General features: G+C 42.7%; 1 long non-coding RNA gene across 1 annotated transcript; it reads right to left on the reverse strand.

Moving 5' to 3' along the window:
• Nucleotides 1–1,470: 1,470 nt before the first annotated feature.
• On the reverse strand, nucleotides 1,471–6,630 carry LOC119948946. The gene is made up of 3 exons (XR_005457062.1): nucleotides 6,256–6,630; nucleotides 4,256–4,411; nucleotides 1,471–1,607 (listed from the first exon to the last, which is right to left on the reverse strand). It is a non-coding gene; the product is annotated as an uncharacterized LOC119948946 (long non-coding RNA).
• Between the last annotated feature and the right edge of the window lie 404 nt (nucleotides 6,631–7,034).

The raw sequence follows: 7,034 nt of genomic DNA on the forward strand, positions 1-7,034 counted from the left end.
GTCTCTACCCCAGTGCATAATACAGTGCCTGATATATAATAATAATAGTAATAATGACATTTATTAAGCACTTACTATATGCAAAGCACTGTTGTATATACTGTTGTATATACTAAGCATATAGTAAGTGCTTAACAAATACCATAGGAAAAAAACAACTAGCTATGATTCCTCATCTTCAAGAACTTGTTAATATTTCAGTTGCTATTAAAGAATTGTCAGAGATTTAGAGAAATAATTCAATTCAACGATTACCAAGAACTAACCACCAAGGGATGAAGAACTGGCATCTGGAAGCAGAAGTCCAAGGTAATAATAATAATAATGATGATGGTATTTGTTAAGCGCTATGTGCCAGACACTGTACTAAGCGCTAGTCTCACTAAACACCGGTTTCAAGTAAATTCCCATTGAACAGCGGTTTTAAGCCGATGGAACTTGGCGGAGGCCAGAAGCATCACATGATCCTTCTACAGATATCCCAAAGGGAATTCCAGGAAGATCTCAAAACTCAAAGATTCAGCCCAGAGACCGCAAATATGGAGGCCACCGAGGTCGAGTTGACATCAAGTTGCACACTGTCTTACTGAGGTAGGACAGTGGAGTTCATGCCATACCCTGTTTGGATCCGTAAATTCCCTAGCATGGATAGAGAAGCAACACGGCTTAGAGGAAAGAGCACAGGCTTAGGAGTCAGAGGTTGTGGGTTCTAATTCCCCTCCACCACTTGTCTGCCATGTGACTTTGGGCAAGTCACTTAACTTCTCTGGGCCTCAGTTCCTTCATCTGTAAAATGGGGATGAACACTGTGAGCCCACTTGGGACAACCTGATTACCTTGTATCTATCCCAGAACTTAGAACAATGCATGGCCCATGGTAAGTGCTTCTAACAAATACCATTATCAGTACTTAGAACAGTGCTTGGCACATAGTAAGTGTTTAACAAATACCATAATTATATATACACATTATATAGGTCATAGTTTTATTTCTACTGTCTGAAAAAAACTAGATAGCTCATGTTGCACCCTCTGACAAACATCAAGGATAACTGTGGGGAGAAGAAACTCCCTAGCAAGACAACAACAATAATTATCATTACCATAATTACTTTGTGGTATTTGTTAAACACTATGTGCCAAGCACTGTACTAAGCACTGAGGTAGATACAAGATAATCATCAGGTCTCCCATGGGGCTCACAGTCCAAGTCGGAGACAGGATATTGAATCCTCAATTTTTCAGATGAGGGAACTGAGGAACACAGAATTTAAGTGACTTACCCAAGGTCACACAGCAGGGAAGTGGCGGAGCTAGGATTAGAACCCAGGTCCTATGACTCCCTGATTGTTACCATACTGTATAGATAGTATAGACAAAATCTGTCTATGCTCCCCACTCATTCCATCGTGTCAGTGATGCAGAATAAAATGTTTCTTCCATGATTAAACCGTGAATAAATACCTGAAAGAGTTAAGAGGGTTTCACAGTGTTTATCAGGCCACTCTTGGCCTTGGGAGTGTGACAGTAGCAAGCAGAGATGAACGGAATCTGATCGGCTCTGCCGGGGCTTCCAGTTCCAGATGTGTTCGGAAGATGAATCGCCCCTAAAAACGAACAGGTGACTTGTCACAGGGAAAAGGTTTGTTTCCTTCTAAGCTTCAACTGGAAAAAATAACCACCATCCCGAGTCCTGAAATATAGTCCAGAGACAGATGCTTTCCCCATTCATTCGTTCAATCGTATTTATTGAGCACTTACTGTGTGCAGAGCACTGTACAAAGTGCTCATGCCACGACCCTGCCTGGAGCCGCAACTTTGCAGCTTGCCTTTTATCAACAAATGGGGCCGCTTCCTGAGAGTTCATCACAGAATGGAAGAAAAACAAAGAGAAGAGGAGCCTGTGCAATATTTATTCCCAAGCAGCTGGATCAATAACTAGCAATCAAGAATCTCTGCTATAGGGAAGGAATCTCATCACTTTCTGCTAATGTTACAGAAGATTCCTGGCTGCTGTCCCTCCTAACTCTTATTTTTTGGAGGAAAATTCCCCTTGTTCCTCATGAAGCCATGGAGCTCCTCAACACAGCATAGTCTATCATTTAGAGGACTAAAATGCATGCTTAGACAGACAGCCCGGTCTCAATTTGGGATCACACTTCAGTCATAGAAGATTATTATCATTTATTCCTTGTCTGAATCTCATCACTTTCTGCTAATGTTACGGAAGATTCCTGGCTGCTGTCCCTCCTAACTCTTACTTTTTGGAGGAAAATTCCCCTTGTTCCTCACGCAGCCATGGAGCTCCTCAACACAGCATATTCTGTGTTGGAGTCAGAGGTCGCGGGTTCAAATCCCGGCTCCGCCGATTGTCAGCTGGGTGGCTTTGGGCGATTTATTTATTTATTTTACTTGTACATATTTATTCTTTTTATTTTGTTAATATGTTTTGTTTTGTTCTCTGTCTCCCCCTTCTAGACTGTGAGCCCGCTGTCGGGTAGGGACCGTCTCTAGATGTTGCCAACTTGCGCTTAGTACAATGCTCTGCACACAGTAAGCACTCAATAAATACGATTGATTGATTCTATCATTTAGAGGACTAAAATGCATGCTTAGACAGACAACCCGGTCTCAATTTGGGATCACACTTCAGCCATTGAAGATTATTATCATCTGTTCCTTGTCTGACTGGAGGATTTTGAGTCCAGATATTCTGAGAATCAATCAGTTGTATTTATTGAGTGTTTACTAGGTGCTTGGAAGAGTACAATATCATGATAAACAGACACATTCTCTTGCCCACAACCAGCTTACCTCCTAGAGGGAGAGACAGATAACCGCTGACTGATTTCAGAGGGTATGCAGTGAACGCCAAAAAGGGGGGGGTTCTCCAGGTGGCTTCTTTAAGTTGGGATCCCCAAGCTAGGCTGATCCATTTTGGTCACCAAGCTGCTGCCAACTCTACCCCTAAAAACTCCTTTCACTCATTCAATCATATTTATTAAGCACTTACAGTGTGCCCAGCACTGTACTAAGTGCTTGGAAAAGTACAATACAGTAATAAAGAGTGACAATCCCTGCCCAGGGCGAGCTCACAGTCTAGCAGTTGGGAGAGAGACAGCAATACAAATAGACATCAATATAAATAAATAAAATTACTGGTATACATAAGTGCTGTAGGGTTGGGATGGATAAAGGGAGCAACTCAGGGTGATGCAGAAGGGAGAGGGAGAAGAGGAAAGGAGGGCTTAGGGAAGGCCTCGTGAAGGAGATGGGCCTTTAATAAGGCTTTGAAGGTGGGGAGAGTCTGTCTGTCAGATGTAAAGCAGATCTTTACAAGCCATTGCTTCCCCCTACCTGTAATTTATATTTGTGCCTCTCTCTATTTCTAGACTGAAAGCCCATGAGGGAAGGAATAAGGTCTATGGTAGTTTCTCAAATGCTTACTGCAGTGCTTTGCGCACAGTAGGTGCTTAATACGATTGAATATCGATTGATTGAAATTGCTTCAGATCAGCTCACCCTACAACCTACAGCCAATCTGGCCTCATTTCTATATCAGTAATAATAATAATGGCATTTATTAAGTGCTTACTATGTGCAAAGCACTGTTCTAAGCGCTGGGAGGTTACAAGGGGATCAGGTTGTCCCACAGGGAGCTCACAGTCTTAATCCCCCTTTTACAGATGAGGGAACTGAGGCCCAGAGAAGTGAAGTGACTTGCCCAAAGCCACCCAGCTGACAAGTGATGGTACCGGGATTTGAACCCAAGACCTCTGACTCCAAAGCCTGTGCTCTTTCCACTGAGCCACACTGCTTCTCTAGTATCCACCAAGGGGAATGACAACCTTTGCCCCTTCACTTTCTCCCAGAGGTGTTTGAGGATAAGTCAGTGCTTAGGAAGTGCTTTGAGTTCCTTTAAAGAAAGGAATTTCCCAGTGTACTGTCGTTCAAGGAAGTCATGGATAAGAATGATGATAATGCAGGTTAAATTATGACCAGAATATTCACACTGAGCACAGTATCAGTTATGTAAGTTTAAAATTACCTGTGCCAACGTATTCAGAGTCAACGTTTGGATAGAACTGATATATATATATATACACACACAAACTATTCACTTTTAAGGTTTCTCTGACTTTACAGGGTACTCATCTTCCTCTCTGCCCTGTCACAAAGCAGGTTTGGTGACCTTTAATGCAATGGCGCGTGATTAAACATGCACCTCTGGCTCAAGGTAGACAACAACGCTTACCGACTGCAAGTTAGGGTATCTGCAAATTGGCGAATCATGGTTGAATGGCTGCTGAAATTTCTTTTAGGTAGTTGAACACATCTCTGTTTCCGTAGATTGTTTTTTCTTGATTAAAAACTGATTTTCTGTTGTGCTCTCTGAATCACTTTTCATTGCCTTTGGAGAAATAGCACAGAGCGAGGAAATCAAAGAACTCTGAAGCAAATAGTTCTTTCCTGTTTCCTTGGCTATTAAAGTTTCTTTTTTTCCTTTATTCAAACCAACAACTTTTTTCATAGATAAACACACGTGCAGTGAAGTGATCTTCTGTAGCGGCCCAACTTAATGTGCACATATTCTGGCAATGGAAATACTGAATAATCTCAGTCTTCTTAAATGGCATCCAAAAGAGCAAGGGAATTATACAGCTTTTCTTTCAGGTAATCTATGGTATTTATTGAGCATTGACTGTGTGCAGAGCACCGTATTAAGCACTTAGGGAAAGTACAATTCACTTGAGTAGGTGAACGTGATCCCTGTTCATAAGGGAAGTAGTGTGGCCTAGTGGAAAGATCACATGACTGAGACTCAGTGACCTGGGTTCTAATTCCGGCTCTGCCACTGTCTGCCGAGTGACCTTGAGCAAGTCATTTAACTTCTCTGTGCCTCAGTTCCCTCACTTGCAAAATGGGGCACAGAGAAATTAAATGACTTGCCCAAGGTCACACGGTCTTAGACTGTGAGCCCCAGGTGGGACCTGATTATCTTATATCTACCCCAGTGCTTAACAAAATATTATATTATTATTATTATTATTATTATTATTATTATTATGAGAAGCAGCATGGCCTAGTGGATAAGAGCACGAGCTTGGGAGTCAGAAGGACCTGGGTTCTAATCCCAGCTCTTTCACATGTCACTGTGTGATCTTGGGAAAGTCACTTTGCTTCTCTGTGCTTCAAACACCTCATCTATAAAAAGGGGATTAAAACTTTGAGCCCCATGTGGGACAGGGACTGTGTCCAACAAGATTTGCTTGTATCCACCCCAAAGCTTAGAACAGTGATTGGCACATGGTAAGCACTTAGATGCAGCAGTTATTATTATTATCATTGAGTTGACAGGGGATTTTAAAGTCTAAAGGATCTAGGCAGAACTTGGGGTTCTTGGCCTGATTTTAGTCTGGTGAAGGACACGCGGATCCTCTGAAATATTAGGCGGGGAAAAATGGTGACCTGAGTTAGCAGCCTGAGAAAACCGCGTTACAAAACTGGCAGCACCCATGAAAGCCTTCTAGAGCTCAAGGCAGAGTACTAACTTTAAATTGCCAAACAGACATTAATCCTCCCATAACACCCCTCTGAATCGGGTGAAGCTGCAATTACAGAAGTGGCATTAGTCACCCCAGAGGTCTGCCACGCCTCTCTCCTACCCTGTAGAAGCCCAGATAAACCCACATTAAACAGCATGCTTCCACCAGAGCTGATGGAATTCTTCAATCATGCGCCCTGGGTGGAGGGAGCTTTGTGTTTTTATGACTTCTCAGGCTAATCTCCTGGATGCCCAACCAAAGTCACTGTGGTACGAAGGAGAGAGTCCTGTAACAACGTCAGTTAAAAACCCTTGCCTAAAGCGGATATGGAAAGAGCTGAGGGAGCAGGAGGCAGGGCCAGTTTCAGATGGAAAGAGATATTTGCCTCAGAGAGAAATGAGGCTGGAGCATTGGACTGCTTCCTGCCTCGCCCAAGATGGTTTCCATTTGCGAGATTCAAGTGGTGGAGCGGGGATTAGAACCCAGATCCCCTAACTCCCGGACCTCGTGTGGCCACCAATCTCATTTAAGGGACAAGGAAACCAGAGATTAAGTGGCTTCTTAACCGGGGAATTGAGGGCCACATCGCCAGGGGATGGCGAAGCCGATCCTGAAGCTGGCTCCTGACTTCAACTCTCCCTCTAATGAAAGTCAAGAGTAGATATTTCACTTAGGTTCACGGAAGCTTCAGAGTCACCGCAGCTTTTACCTCTTTCTCCTTCTTTCCAAAAAGCTTGCAGTCCACTGGAATTCAATTTTTCTGATTTCACAGGAGCACAGATCTCCTACCAAGTGCTGGTAATTGCTGAACTGTTATAGGGGGGGAAAAAAGGCTTCGATCTGTAGAAGTTGGCTACCTGGCCCGGATTAGAGGGCTGTGACTCTAATTTGCGTCAAACAACATTAAATATGTGGAAAATGCAACTAACGCCTAGACAAGCAGAGAGGTATGAGTCTCGATTTGCAGCAAGATAAAGGGAATAAATGGGTTATGGGAAGCTATCATTTAAAGAGTCTGGGGAAAGGATAATAGAACTTTCTTTTTTTAAAATGAGATATTTCCTCTTTGTAGCACCTCTCATTGCTAGTTGTTGCATTTGACTCCTGGAGTGCAAGAATGAGAACTCTGAATGCTTTGCTTTCACTGTGCACAGTCCAAAGCAATTGTGACATCACCAGTTCAGTTACATAATAAAGCAGTAAAAAGCACATTAGAAATTAATATAGTACTATGACCAGCATGGGAGGGAAAGAAGTCATGACGCTCACAACTGAACAGAGAAACCAAGCCGCTCACGCACTTAGAACATTTCCTATCTGCGGTGCATCAATTGAATACAATGAAAAATAAGGTGCTTTATGTTTGAAAGCATTTTATTGTCATTTTCTGTATCTCATTTTGTGCCTGCACTAGTAACTGAGCTTCTTCCTGATGACAGCCATGTTAATTTCAAAGTGCATATTGTACTGCCCAAGATGAAAGCGGTG

This window comes from Tachyglossus aculeatus, chromosome X3, assembly GCF_015852505.1.
Source record: "Tachyglossus aculeatus isolate mTacAcu1 chromosome X3, mTacAcu1.pri, whole genome shotgun sequence".
Taxonomy (NCBI): Eukaryota; Metazoa; Chordata; class Mammalia; order Monotremata; family Tachyglossidae; genus Tachyglossus; species Tachyglossus aculeatus.